Source organism: Mustela putorius, unplaced genomic scaffold (assembly GCF_011764305.1).
Source record: "Mustela putorius furo isolate JIRA1106 unplaced genomic scaffold, ASM1176430v1.1 tig00003870_pilon_pilon_pilon, whole genome shotgun sequence".
Lineage (NCBI taxonomy): Eukaryota > Metazoa > Chordata > Mammalia > Carnivora > Mustelidae > Mustela > Mustela putorius.
The window spans coordinates 304,478-318,788 of NW_025422022.1; positions in this window are offsets into that span (position 1 = coordinate 304,478).

A 14,311-nucleotide genomic window follows, 5' to 3' on the forward strand; every position below is an offset into this window, starting at 1 on the left:
CCACATCAGTGCTGCTCAGGGGTGAGCAGGTTCCCAAGATCCTGTGACTCAATAAATGGTGTGGGTCTCCCTATCTGGAAGAACTGGAGGTAGAGCATGAGGCCCTCAACTTAAGGCTCAGACTAAGCCATCACACAAACAGATATGAGGACAAGGCTTAATGGTTTCACTTTAATTGCTTCTAATTCCTCCAGTGCAAGCTGAGGGCTCTCTTTCTGCCTGGTGCCTTGGAATGAAGTCTCCAGGTCTAAATGGAAGACAAGTTGCATTGGAGAAAATCTGATATCCTAGCTTTGTTCCTGGGGTGGGTGGGTAGAATATGCACATGTGTAAAATGAGCTGGGGTGGGGGGGACCAGATACTTGCCAAATGGCCTGGGGGATTATCTGTGCTTTTTGAACTTTTCTTTGGAGAAAGGGATGATCAGCAGGTTTCTGCCATTTTTTAAATACTATCTGAATGTGCCCAGCCTGCTCTGTGGAGGTCACTTCACCCTGAAGCTTTGAGGAAATGTCTTTAATTCTCCAAAAAGCTCACATCCTGGAACAAAACTCTTGTCCTCGCTAAAGAGGAGACCCAATCCCCAAGCAGCTCACAGATGGGAAATCAGAAGTCAAGAGGAGGGATTTCAGATAAGCTCTTAATAACTAAACCTTTTATTAACAATAGTGTTTCCCTGTACTGCAAATTTCCAGAACCTGGCTAAACACTTTGAGTAACTGAGAGTCCAATCTATCCCCAGAGTGTATTTGACACTCAGTTAAAAAATTAATTAATTAATTAATTTAAAAAACTGTATTAATTTCAACAATTCCAGAATGGCTGACAAATACAAACAAAGTTTTAGACTAAATAATAAAAATGTAATGGGGGATTTTCATTTTGAATGGTCAGATTGACTCTAAAACAAAGATAGCAGATAAGAGCATCTAATAAGTCAAAATCATAGACTTGTTTACAATGAATAATTATCTGGTAAAATACTGACCTAACCTAAGAAGAAGGCTGGGATATCAGATCATCCAAAATGTACTTCCTTGTCTTCCAGTTCAATTTATGTCCTTTCATGGCAGATGCTGCAAAGCAGGCTGTGGGAAGCTCTATGTGTGTGTGTGGGGGGGGTGGCATTTGTGAATTCATAAAAAATAGGAAATAATACCTATGTGAATATAGGCATAAAGAGAGCTTCTCTTTTTTTTAAACTTTATTTTTTTTTCAGTGTTCCAAGGTTCATTATTTATGCAACATGCCCAGTGCTCCATGCAATACATGCCCTCCATAATACCCACCACCAGGCTCACCCAACCCCCCACCTCCCCTCCAAACCCTCAGTTTGTTCCTCAGAATCCACAGTCCTCGTGGTTCGTCTCCCCCTCCGGTTTCCCCCAACTCCCTTCTCGTCTCCTTCATGTTATTCCTTAGGCTGCACACATAAGTGTAACCATATGATAATTGACTATAGAGTTTCTTTATGATACCATAAGTGCCACATATGTGCTAACTGCCTTTATGACCATAGTTGCCATTGCTGCAATCTTAGTATCAAAGGAACATCTCTTCTGTAACCCTTAAGAAGTAGATGCATTTTTCACAAGGGAGAGAATTCAAACCTTTTCAAATTGGCTCTTTTACATGTTTCTCCCCAACCCAATGACTTAGTGCCATCCTCACCAGAATAGTATCCATATAGTCAGGACATGCCTGTGAATGGAAATTAGAGGTAATGTGATAGACAGTTTCACTGTGGCTTTTGGTTTTGAAAGACCTTAGGGTAAACCCCAACTTGGTACTTGACAATTCACCTTGCTGTGGAAGACTCCATTTCCTTATATGAACAATTGGTATTGTAGAAGGATACAACATTTCACACAGACTACTATGGAGATTAAGTTAAATAATGAGGGCAAATCTCTTAGCACAAAATATCCATTCAATTAATGATGATAACTATGAACATGGTATGTCAGATTACTTTTCATGCACATAAGCAAAAGTGCTGGAATTCCTCATTGATTTGCCCCTGACTTGGGGCCAGTCTGCTTCTTTTGGCTGCACATTAGGACCTCATTTTAAAATGGTACATGAGAGCATAAAATTTAGTAACACTAATATCTATGTATTATATCCAAGGGAGTACAGCCATAAGTTAGTGCAGTATTGTCTACAAAAATATCCCATGGAATGGATCCCATATACAGTGTTATTAGGAGACTAGTGGATATTTTATTTTATGGCACAAGCTGAGAAGCTCCCGACTTGTATCACAAACTTCCTTGGGTTTACAGCTAAAGCAGTATTTAGGGAAATTATTAGCACTAAGTGCCTATATTGGAAAAGAGGGAATATTTCAAATCAGTGACTTAAGCTTCATTCTCAAGAAACTCGGGCTAGAGGGAAACAAACTGAATCTCAAATAAAAAAATAATTAAGATAATAAAAGAATCTCATGGTTCACCTCCCCTTCCAATTTCCCCCAACTCCCTTGTCCTCTCTAAATCCCCTTGTCCTCCATGCTATTTGTTATGCTCCACAAATAAGTGAAACCATATGATAATTGACTCTCTCTGCTTGGCTTATTTCACTCAGCATAATCTCTTCCAGTCCTGTCCATGTTGCTACAAAAGTTGGGTATTCATCCTTTCTGATGGAGGCATAATACTCCATAGTGTATATGGACCACATCTTCCTTATCCATTCATCCGTTGGAGGGCATCTTGGTTCTTTCCACAGTTTGGCGACTGTGGCCATTGCTGCTATAAACATTGGGGTACAGATGGCCCTTCTTTTCACTACATCTGTATCTTTGGGGTAAATACCCAGGAGTGCAATTGCAGGGTCATAGGAAAGTTCTATTTTTAATTTCTTGAGGAATCTCCACACTGTTCTCCAAAGAGCCTACACCAATTTGCATTCCCACCAACAGTGTAAGAGGGTTCCCCTTTCTCCACATCCCCTCCAACACATGTTGTTTCCTGTCTTGATAATTTTGGCCATTCTAACTGGTATAAGGTGATATCTCAATGTGGTTTTAATTAGTCCCTGATGGCTAGTGATGATGAACATTTTTTCATGTGTCTGATAGCCATTTGTATGTCTTCATTGGAGAAGTGTCTGTTCATGTCTTCTGCCCATTTTTTGATATGATTATCTGTTTTGTGTGTGTTGAGTTTGAGGAGTTCTTTATAGATCCTGGATATCAACCTTTTGTCTGTACTTTCATTTGCAAATATCTTCTCCCATTCCATGGGTTGCCTCTTTGTTTTGTTGACTGTTTCCTTTGCTGTGCAGAAGCTTTTGATTTTGATGAAGTCCCAAAAGACTATGGACTCTGAAAAACAATCTGAGGGCTTTGAAGTGGCGGGGGGGGGGTGGGAGGTTGGGGGAACCAGGTGGTGGGTATTAGAGAGGGCACAGATTGCATGGAGCACTGGGTGTGGTGCAAAAATAATGAATACTGTTATGCTGAAAATAAATAAAAAATAAATTTAAAAAAAGATAATAAAAGAATTTGATGAACTAGAAAACAGAAAATTAATAGAGAAAACCAGTGGAACAAAAGCTGGTTCTTTGAGAAGATCAATAAAATTGATAAGCACCAAGTCAGATTGACCAAGAAAAAGTAGACAAGAAACAAATCAGAAATGGTAGAGGTGGAATAATCATAGATTCTAAGATTATTAAAAGAACCATAGAGAATTTTATGAACAATTGTGTGCCAACAAACTTATGTGAAATAGACAAATTCTTTGAAAGACATTAACTTCCAACATTAACTCAAGAAGAAATAAAAACTCTGAATAGCCCTATATCTGTTACAAGAATTAAATTTAATTTGAAGTTAAAAACCTTCTCACAAAGAAAACTCTAAAAATATGGCTTCATTAGTGAGTTCTACCAAATATTTAAGGGATATTCTACAAGACTCTTCCAGAAAAGTGAAATGAGGAAATACTATCTAGTTTATTCTATGAGGCCTACAAAGGAAAAGCCATATGATCATATAAATATATGAAAAGAAAGTATTTGATAAAATCCAATATTCATTCCTGATGAAAACTCTCATAAAAATAGCAATAGAAGGAAACTTTCTTAACCTGATAGAAGGCATCCATAAATAACTTACAGTTAATATTATATTTAAGGTTGAAAAGTTGAATTTTTTTCCCTAAGACCAAGAATAATCAGAGTTGTCTATTGTAATATTGTACTAGAGATTCCATCCAGTATAATAAGATATGAAAAAATAAATAAAAGAAATCCATATTGGAAAGGAAGAAGTAAAATCATCTCTTTGCAGACATTATGATTGTTTATGCAGAAAATTCAATGGAAAACAAAAAAAAATCTATGAGAATTTTTTAGTTCAGTAATGTTGCAGGATATTAAGATTAATATGCAAACTGCAAACTCAATTTTATTTTTACAGTGGCAAAAAACAATCAGAATCTAAAACTTTAAAAATGCATTTAACTTCAAGAAACAGGAAATACTTAGTGATAAAATCTGACAGAAAGAGCAAGACCTAGACACAGAAAACTACAAAACACTGATAAAAGAAATTAAAGATCTAGTTAAATGCATAAATATACTGTGTTTCATGCACCCCAATGTTTATAGCAGTAATGTCCACAATAGCCAAACTATGGAAAGAGCCTAGATGTCCATCAACAGATGAATGGATAAAGAAGATGTGATACACACACACACACACACACACACACACACACACACACAATGGAATATTATGCAGCCATCAAAAAGCTGAAATCTTGCCATTTGCAATGACGTAAATGGAACTAGAAGGTATTATGCTAAGCAAAATAAGTCAGAAAAAGACAAGGAGCATTTGATCTCCTGATATGAGAACTTTGAGAAATAAGACAGAGAATCATAGGCAAAGGGAGGGGAAAATGAAACAAGAAAAATTAGAGAGGGAGAAAAACCATAAGAGAATCTCAATCTCAGAAAACAAACTGAGGATTGCTGGACAGAAGGGGGGTGGAAGGGATGGGATGACAAGGTGATGGACTTGGGGAGGTTATGTGCTATGGAGAGGGCTGTGAATTGTGTAAGACTGAAGAATCACAAACCTACACCAGTGAAGCAAATAATACATTATATTTTAATTAAAAAAATACTAGGGCACCTGGGTGGCTCAGTGGGTTAAATCCTCTGCCTTCGGCTCAGGTCATGGTCCCGTGGTCCTGGATCAAGCCCCGCATCAGGCTTTCTGCTCAGTGGGGAACCTTCTTCCTCCTCTCTCTCTCTGCCTGCCTCTCTGCCTACTTGTGATCTCTGTCAAATAAATAAATAAAATCTTAAAAAAAAATACTGTGTTTTTGTGTTAGAAGCCTCAGCATTTTTAGGTTGTCAGTTCTCTCCAAGTTAATTTATAGGTTCAATGAAATTTCAATTAAACTTCAGGAGGACTTTCTTTGTAGAAATTAACAAACTCATTCAAAAATTCTTGTAGAAATGTAAAGAATTTATAATAGCCAAAACAATTTGAGAAAGAAAAAAGAGGACAAATAATCCCTAATTTCTGAACTTATTATAGAACTCCAGTAATCAAAATATTGTGGTCTTGACCTCAAGATAGGCAAATAGATGAATGAGACACAATAAAGAGTCTAAACTGCACATATATAATCAACTGACTGCCTAAAGAGAGTGCGATGCAAAAAGTATTTTTTCCCAATAAATAGTGCTGGAATAATTAGATACCCACAGGCAAACAAACAAACAAACAAACATTCATCCATGCTTGCGCCATATGCAAAAAATAACCAAAAAGGCATTATGAATCTAATGAAAAGTTTAAAATAATAAAACTTTTAGAAGAAAATAAAAAAAGAAAATCTTTGTGACCTCGGGTTAAACAAAGATATCTTAGGTATGACATCAGGAGCATGATCTATAAAAGAACAAATTGATTAATGGAACTACAAAGTAAAAACTTCTGCCATTTGAAAGGCACTGTCAAGAGAGTAGAAAGGCAAGTCAGACTAGGATAAAATATTTTCAAATTGTATATCTGATAAAGGATCTGCATTGAAAATATATCAAAAACTCACAGAACTCAACAATAAAACACATGAACTATGTAATAAAAAGAAGAAGAAACATCTGATCAGACACATCACCAAAACTATACCAATGGAACTTAATACATGAAAAGATACTCAAATTAAATGGCCATTAAGGAATTCAAATTAAAGGCACAGTGAGATACCACTACACATCAATTAGAATGGCTAAAATCAAAAGCGTTAGTCATACCAAGCATTAGTAAAGATGTAGAGGAACTGGTAAGAATGTCAAATGACACAACTAATGTGAAAAACAGTTTCTTAGTAAGTTAAATATTCATCTAAATTAAATATTCATCTACCCTATTTTTCAGCCATTCTACTCCCAGGTATTTACACACACACACACACACACACACACGCCCCTAAAAAAAAAAAGAAGAAGAAAGAAAGAAAGAAAGAAAGCAGATGTCCATTCAAAGACTTATACAGTACATGAATGTTCATAGCAGCTTTATTTTTAATAAGCAAACTTTGGCTACAACCCAAAGGGTCCCCAACAGATAAATGCATAAAATGGGTTAGTCCTCAGCAACAAAAATTAATAAACTTTTCATATAACATAGATGAATCTCAGACTAATTGTGTTTCATGAAAAGATCCATACAAAATAATATATACTGGGGCGCCTGGGTGGCTCAGTGGGTTAAGCCGCTGCTTTCGGCTCAGGTCATGATCTCAGGGTCCTGGGATCGAGTCCCACGTCGGGCTCTCTGCTCGGCAGGGAGCCTGCTTCCCTCTCTCTCTCTCTCTCTCTCTCTGCCTGCCTCTCCATCTACTTGTGATTTCTCTCTGTCAAATAAATAAATAAAATCTTTAAAAAAAATAAAATAAAAAAATAATATATACTATGTTTATATGGAATTCTTAAAAAGGCAAACTAATTAGCATTAGCTCCGATAGAAAACAGATTAATGTTTGTATTGGAATGTGGGAGTGAATTCTAAGGGGCAAGAAAGAAGCCTTACAAAAAAGTGTGAGAAATTTTGAGAATTGATGTCTATGTTAATTATCTTGAGTGTGGAAATAGTTTCACAAGTATATACATATATCAAAACTTATCAAATTATAAGCTCTAAGTTTATACAATTTATTGAATGTCAATTATATGTCACTGAAGCTATTAAAATTGTGAGTATATTAGCTATTTTCTATATAAATTGCCTATATGCACCATTTCAATGAAGAATGTGTATAGATTTTTGTTAACTCTCTTCTTTTTATTTAGCTTATATTTATCAAAGTCTAATTTTACATCTCCTGGACCTAGTGAAAAATCAAGGCCTGTATTTTTAATGTCTTGTTTTTCTATTTCATTTTGTTAGTAATTTTTACTTATATTTTACAAAAGTATCAATTTGAAATGGATTGAAAATTAAAACAAACAATCCAAAACACCTGGTGTTTTTCGACCTATAGATTGAGAAACACCATCCTCACATAATTCCTCTCTATTAATTTGGATTGGATCACATGGTCATGCCCAGGCCATAAGAGAATCTGGGAAAGAAAGAGGAGCAACCAATTTTATCACATCTAGATGATATATGGGTGGGACCCAGAATGGTGGATTAAGGACCTTTGAATATCCACTTCTCCCTTAAAAAACAAAACAAGCAGGGGCACCTGGGTGGCTCAGTGGATTAAAGCCTCTGCCTTAGGCTCAGGTCATGATCCCAGGGTCCTGGGATTGAGCAGAGGGCCTCTGTTCCGCAGGGAGCCTGCTTCCTCCTCTCTCTCTGCCTGCCTCTCTGCCTACTTGTGATCTCTGTCAAATAAATAAATAAAATCTTTAAAAAAAATAAAACAAAACAAAACTGTCAGAAAACTAGTCCAAATCAACATTTTTAGAACTCTAGAAATTAATCAAAGGCTTGCAACAATCTGAGGAATATTTATTTAAGAGTAGCTGAATATCACAAGTACAGACAGCTTTGCAACACCTTAACTTGCCCTATTCTCATTCCCTCCTCCCCAGCTCTGTGGTAGTCTTGAAAAATAGCAGCTTAGCAGTCATAAGGGGGTGTATAGTACATTTGAAATTCCTCAAAAAGTTTCATCCTGAGAGCATTATCAATATCAGACCTATCTGGTGTTTTCCTGAGAAATCCCATTTTCAGGGCTTGCTGTTATTTGCCCTGACTTAGATCTTGTCCAATGAAAAAGGCCCTATCCCCAGGGCAATTGTCAAAAATGACCAATGACCATTGTTTAACACCTTAGTGTCCTCAGTTGGCATTACCAGGTGGGCTAATGAGACTGATTAAAAACCTAGAAGAAAGATCTGGAGAATGAGATATTCATAGGGGGGTTGGAAAAACTCTGACATATTTCAGGGGACTTAAAAAACCATGCACATGTACAGGGCTATGTACATACCTAGGAAAAAACTGAAAAGACCATAATCTATCACATCTGACCGACCTTGAGGCCTTGTACAAGAAGGAAGTGAAGGCTAAGGCAGAGCTCTAAACTGCTGTTTCATTGAAGAAGTGCCCCAATACTTAGAGACGGTCCCTGAGTAAAAAGTGTAATGCTTATGTTTAAAGCATTTATAAAAATCACTGTCTAATTATGAATTCATCACTAAACTTACACTGAGTAGAGACTTCAGTGGCCTCTTCATGACAGAGAATACAGACTTTACAAAATTAGTCCAAGAATATGATTAAATGGGCACCTGGGTGGCTCAGTGGGTTAAGCCTCTGCCTTCAGCTCAGGTCATAATCTCAGGGTCCTGGGATTGAGCCCTGCATCAGGCTCTCTGCTCAGTAGGGAGCCTGCTTCTGCTCTCTCTGCCTGATGCTCTGCCTACTTGTGATCTCTCTCTCTCTCTCTCTGTCAAATAAATAAATAAAAACCTTTTAAAAAAAGAATGTGATTAAACAAGAACAACAATGGCAAACCATATGAAGAGAAGAATTTTATTTCTAGAGTAACTATTATTTAAAATGTTCAATTTTCAACAAAAAAATACAAGACACTGAAATAAAAAGAGAAGTATTACACATAGAAAAGAACAAAAGTAATCAATAGAAATTATCCATGAAAAAGCTAAATTTGGGCACTTATTAAAAACACTTTTAAATAGCTATCACAGGGCACCTTGGTGCTTCAGTTGGTTAAATGCCAACTCGCTCTTGGCTTTGGTTTAGGTCATGATCTTGAGGTCATGGGATCGAGCCCCCCCTAGGACTCTGTGCTCAGTGCAGAGTTTGCTTCACATTCTTTCTCCCTTTTCCTCTGCTCCTCTCTGCTCTCTCTCTCTCAAAAAAATAAATAAAAATATTAAAAAAAATAAGAATATAAGCAAATAAATAGCTATTACAAATTTATGCAAAGAACTAAAGGAAATCAAGTCTAAAGAATTAAAGGAACATATGAAAATAGTGTCTCACCAAACAGAAAATATCAGTAAGAGATGTAGATAGAAGGATGCCTGGGTGGCTTAGTTGGTTAAACTTTCAACTTTTTATTTTGGCTCAGGTCGTGATCTCAGGATTATGAGACTGAACTCCACACCCAGGGCAAAGCCTGCTTAAGATTCTCTCTCTCTCTCTCTCTCTGCCCCTCCCCCAACTTGTGTATACTCTGTCTCTCTAAAAATAAGCAATAGATATCAATACAGATAGAAATTATTTTTAAAAATTAGTAATTATGTGGTTAAAAAGTTACAACTGAAATGAACACTTTACTAGAGGGGCTCAATAGTAGATTTAATTTGTAGAAGAAAGAATCAGTAAATGTGAAAATAGATTAATTTAATTATACAGCCTGAGGCAGGAAAAAATAGAATGAAGAAAAATGAGCAGAGCTTAACAGACAGCTGTGGGACACCATCAAGCATGCATCAGATACTCAGTGGGAGTCCCAGTAGAAGAGAAGAGGCAGAAAAAGTTGGGGGGAGGAAGAGAATTATATTTGAAGGAATAATGACCAAACACTTCCCAAATTTGGTGAAAAACATCAAGATGCTCAACAGACTTCAAGTAAACTAAAAGAGGTCCACACCTAGCAACATGTCATGATCAAACTGCCAGAAGACAATCTTGACAATAGCAAGAGAAAAGAACTTATCACATGCAAGTGATCCTCAATAAGGATAAAAGTTGACTTCTTGTGAGAAACCATAGAGGCCAGGAAGCAGTGGAATGGTGTATTCATAGTGCTGAAGGAAAAATACTGTCAGTCAAGAATTCTATATGTAGTAAATGATACTTCAAAAATAAAGGAAAAGCAATTCCAAGATAAACAGAAATTGAGAAAATGTGTTAATATCCCACCTTCTGTATAAGAAATAGTAAAGGAAAACCATTTGTATGCTAATGAAGTAAAATAAAGTAAATACCTCAACAAAGTAGTTTAAATAATAATAATAATATAGGGAAGCCTGGGTGGCTCAGTTGGTTAAGCAGCCGCCTTCGGCTCAGGTCATGATCCCAGCGTCCTGGGATGGAGTCCCACATCAGGCTCCTTGCTCAGCAGGGAGTCTGCTTTTCCCTCTGCCTCTGCCTGCCATTCTGTCTGCCTGTGCTCGCTCTCTCCCCCTCTCTCTCTGATAAATAAATAAAATATTAAAAATAATAATAATATGAATCATTCATGGGTGCCTGGGTGGTGATCTAAGGGTCCTGGGCTCGAGCCTTGCATTGGGCTCCCTACTCAGCGGGGAGCCTGCTTCTCCCTCTCCCTCTGCTACTCCCACTACTTGTGCTCTCTCTCTCTCTCTCAAATAAATAAATAAGATCTTTAAAAAACAATAATAGTCATAATAATAATAATAATAATAATATGAACCACTCAGGCTAACATGAAAGGGCAACAGATAGTAACTTAAATCCATATGTAGAGAAAAAGAGCACCAGTAAAGGCACACAGGTAAATAGAACATCTTTTATCTGATCTAAAAAACACTGCATAGAGAAATAATTATAAAAATATGTTGATGAGATGATAATATATAAAGATATAACTTATATGATAATAAGAGCACAAAGGAGAGGATAAGAATAGAACTATTCTGTAGCTAAGTTTTATATGCCATTTAAATTAAGTTGATATTAATGCAAAGCAGAATGTTTTAACTTAACATGGTAATTGTAATCCCCAGGAAAATCTCTAAGAAAATAACTAAAAAAAGTAGTTTAAAAAAAAAGAGAGATTTAAAATGATACACTAAAAAAATACTATTTAACACAAAATAAAAGAATGATAGAAGAATATGGGGCAAAAAGATATGACATATAGAAAGCAAAACTTGATTAATAATTACATTAAATGCAATTGGGTGAAATATTCTAATTAAAAGGCAGATATTGGCAGAATTAACTTTTTTTTTAAGATTTCATTTATTTATTTGACAGACAGAGGTCACAAGTAGGCAGAGGGGCAGGCAGAGAGAGAGGGGGAAGCAGGGTCCCCGCCGAGCAGAGAGCCTGATGTGGTCCTGGGTTCATGACCTAAGCCGAAGGCAGAGGCTTTAACCCACTGAGCCACCCAGGTGCCCCAGCAGAATTAACTTTTTTAAAAAGCCACAATCTAACTACATGGTACCTACAAGTGACAAATGCTGGATTCAAAGTTAGTTTGTAGGAAAAAAAGATATACTGATATACTATGCAAACAGTAAGCAAAAGACAGCTAGAGTGGTTATACTAACATCAGATAATATGGACTTTAAGACAAAAATTACTACTAGAATCAAAGAATGATGCTGTTTAAATTGCAAAAGAGACAATTGATCAGGAAGTAAAAATTACAAACATATGTGCCTAACAAGAGAGCTCCAAAATGGGTGAAGCATAAACTTAGAGAGTCGAAAGGAGAAATAGATAATTCACTGTAACAGTTGCAAAGCTCAATATCCTACTTTTAATAATGAATAGAACAACTAGACAGCAGATCAACATGGAAAGAGGAGAATTGAGAATGTGTGAACCAACTACACCGAACAAATGTGTATAGAACACCTGCTACTGAACTGGGCCCTTGGGCTCTCTAAACAATGGAAATTGACAAGATGCCAAACAGGAGTTCCAGGCGAGGCTTTATTGAGGCTTATGCTCAAGCACAAGGGAGACAGCACAGAGGAAAAGTCCTTCAAGCTGGCCCCAAGAAGAGTTGCAGGAAAGCTTTAAAGAGGCCCAGGTGGAAAAAGGGTAACATTTAAGCATGTAGAGGTAGAGATTTCTTGGCTCCTGTGCACCTAAAGGTCATGCTTCTTCATGTATTGCAAGTCTAACTGGAATGTTAATCTCCACCCTTGGGTGTGATTTTTAGTATTACAGTGAGAGGACATGTCGGTGAAAGGTCAGTGCTGGGGTCTACCTTGGCAAAGAGAGAGGTTTGGTCCTGACTTCTCCAGCCTTCATAGCTGAGTTCCTCCTTTCTAAGTTCCTCCTGCTTCTGCATTCCTGCAACATATACTACTCAAGAGGCACCTAGGTTTAGCTTTTCTTTTTATGGAGACAGCCAAGGAATACTGGATTTTGCAGTTAGAATTGAGGGGACCCAAGTACAGCCTTTGCTTTGCTTCAGACCCAACCTTAGCAGAATATACTTTATTCTCAAATGCATGAAGAACATTCTCCAGTATAGACCATAGATTAGGTCATAAAAGAAGGTCTCAGTAAATTTGGAAGAAGTTAAATTATACAGAGTATGTTCTCTGATCCCAAGTTAGAAATCAGTAATGGAAAGAAACTCACAAATAGGTGGAAATTAAGAAACACACTCCTATATAACCAGTAAGTCAAGAAGAAGTCATAAGTAAAATTAGAAAATACTTTTAGATGAATGAAATTGAAACACAACATATCAAAACTTAGGGGATGCAGGGAAAGTAGCGTTTATACCCAATTTATATGACTGTTAACATTTATATTAGAGATGGATGTGATCATCATCATGGAAATAACTTGAGAGTTACATCTATTCAATTGTACCAACATCTCTCAAAACCATTTTAGGACTTTTAAGGAATAATTTTTAGGGTATCCATTACAGTTTTTTTTTTAAACTTCAATGATAGCAAGTCTTTAAAGATTTTACTTAATTTTTGAAAACAGAAGTCATTTGGTGCCACGTTAGTGCATAAAGTGAATGGTGAGACTCAACAATCCCACTGTTGGCCTAAAGAAATGATACTGATCTGATGGAGGTATTTTCCAAACAAGATAGTGGGCAATTCCTAAAGAGGAATTCCAAACATGCATGAAATTTTAAAAAAGAGAGAGAGAGAGAGAGATTGGAATAAATGTATAGTCAAAGAAGATGACTATTTTGAGTACAGTAGTCACTTAAATGTATATTTTAATCCTGTTTCTAAATTAAGTATCTTCAAATCCTCTTTACTTTATGAATCCCACTATTCCCAGGTAGTTATCATTGTTATCTGCCCATTTTGCTTGTTTCCAAGAGAAACTGGAAATGGTAAATAGGCAAATATTGGCCTAGGATTTTGGTCTTCTTTTTTCCTTTTTAATATTTTATTTATTTATTTGACAGAGACACAATGAGAGAGGGAGCACAGCAGAGGGAGTGAGAGAGGGAGAAGCAGGTTCCCTGCAGAGCAGGGATCCCAATGCGGGGCTCGATCCCAGGACTCGGGGATCATGACCTGGGCCGAAAGCAGACACTTAACGACTGAGCCACCCAGGTGCCCCAGGATTTTGGTCTTCTAAGTTAAGTTTATATTGACTAAATGGGTTTCTATTTGATCTTAATTTGATTTTTCCATTGTTCTGACAATTGTACATCTGTTCATAAGTCTGGGAATATGTGTACATGTGTGTATATGCTCATACAAAAACAATAGACTGTTTTTAAAGTCAGAAAGTCCATGTGCTGCATATACCCATCTAAGCCTAATTTTTTTTTTATTTCTCTAGCTGTCTCCACAGGATACCAATACCACATAATAACTACCAATAACTAATAAAAATGGCTATTAAGTTATATGGAATATAAATGACTATATAAATGCTGAACAGTAAACACTGTTTACAGCTTACTAGGAGAAAATGGAAACCTCATTTTGCTGATACAAACAAGATCTCCTCTTATCTTATACGTTGAAGGCTATTATTTTGAAAATTACAAGTCCCAGTGGATTCCCATACCAGAAACAATTATTATCTGATTTGTTCTCTTTATGTTATTGATAATATGTTGTAAAGTACCTTAACATAAATATTCGATTTCTTAAGAAACATCTGGTTGTT